This window comes from Nycticebus coucang, chromosome 7, assembly GCF_027406575.1.
Source record: "Nycticebus coucang isolate mNycCou1 chromosome 7, mNycCou1.pri, whole genome shotgun sequence".
Lineage (NCBI taxonomy): Eukaryota > Metazoa > Chordata > Mammalia > Primates > Lorisidae > Nycticebus > Nycticebus coucang.
The window spans coordinates 68,444,872-68,446,623 of record NC_069786.1 but is presented as its reverse complement, the minus strand read 5'-3'; the positions used below and the strand labels follow the sequence as shown (position 1 = coordinate 68,446,623).

At 35.9% G+C, this 1,752-nt stretch overlaps 1 pseudogene; it reads left to right on the top strand.

Annotated features, from left to right (window-relative positions):
- Positions 1–839: 839 nt before the first annotated feature.
- LOC128590982 (uncharacterized) lies at positions 840–939 on the top strand (annotated as a pseudogene).
- Positions 940–1,752: the final 813 nt, after the last annotated feature.

Genomic DNA, 1,752 nt, shown 5'->3' with positions numbered 1-1,752 from the left:
CAGGACACTTGTGCCTTGCTTTAGAGTTCTTCACATGCTGGTATCTTTATCACTGGTTAGCAAGCTCCAACGAATAAAGATCATGGCTTAGATCCCTCAGATCCTCCAAGTGTTCAAGCACAGTGCCTTTCATAGAATGATGCTCAAAAGAAATTTGTTGGTTGGCTAAACAAATAATCAAAGCACTCTCGAGAACCATGTATGTAGATTAAAAAACACCATCCAAGAGTCCTCCCCTGTCCATTTCTCAAATGAAAGTATCCTAGGCTATTCAAGGTCAGAGATTTATCCAGTTAGCAGTGATAAAGGACAAAGAATGGGGATGGCATTGAGGACCTCAGTTGTCTGTCCTAATGGTTTAAAACAAAGCAACATGCCCAAAAGAACTGAAAATGGGTCAGTTGGCCCTCGGTATCTCTGCATGCAGAATCCTTGGAAATGGAGGGCCAACCATACTGTGTCATTTTATTTGAGGGACTTAAGCACACATGGTTTGGGGTATCTTTGGAGGATCAGGAATTTGGTATCCATGGAGGTTCTGGAAACAATCACCCATGGATACAAAGGGCTCAAATGGACATACACCTGTACATACATGTTCATAGAAGCACTATTTACAATAGTGCGGTGCAACTTACAAGGATACATGTAAAACTTAGTAAATGTAGAATATAAATGCTTTTTAATTAAAAAAAAAACAAAACAAAAATACAATAGCAAAAAGGTGGAAACAATGGTGGTATATACATACAATGGAATATTGTGCAACCATAAAAAAGAATGGAGTAGCTATACATGCTACAAAGTGAATGAACTTATGATGAACTTAAAAAACATGTGTGCTCGCTTTGGCAGCACATATACTAAAATTGGAATGATACAGAGAAAATTAGCATGGCTCCTGTGCAAGGATGACACGCAAATGCGTTCCATATTTTTTTTTCTGCAAGGGCTGGTGAGGACATAGTGTTCCTCTCCCCTGAGGAATCAGCATTCAACATATCATCATGGAAGCAGAGACCAGACCCTCATGAGGCAACTGAAGCTTCCAGTACCTTAATCTTGGACTTCCCAGCCTCTAGGACTGTAAGAAAATAAAATTCTGTTCTGTATAAATTTAAAAAATAAAATAAATAAAAAACATTATGCTAAATGAAAGAAGCCAGATACAAAAGATTAGATACTATATGATGCCATTTAAAAAAAACCCACCAATATGGTACTGGCCTAAATATAGACATACAGACTAATAGTATAGAAAAGAGAGCCCCAAAATAAATCCACACAATTTTGTCAATTGATCTTCAACAAGAGTGCCAAGAACACACAATGAGAAATAAGAGGCTTCAACAATTGTTGGAAAAACTGGATGTTCACACATAAGAGAATAAAACTGAACCCTTATCTTACATTATACACAAAAATGGATTAAAGACATAAATGTAAGACCTGAAACTACAAAACTCCTAGAAGAAAACATAGAGGGAAAACTTCATGACATCAATGTTAGCAAAGATTTTATAAATATGATAGCAAAAGCAAAGCACAAAAATAAACAAATAGGATTACATCAAACTAAAAGCTTTGGCATGGCAAAGGAAACAATCAGCAGAGTGAAAAGACAACCTATGCAATGAGAAATAATATTTGCAGACCATATAACTGATAAGGGATTAATCTCTAAAATTTATAGGGAACTCATATAACTCAATAATAAAAATCTGATAATCCAATTAAAAATGGGCTAAGGAG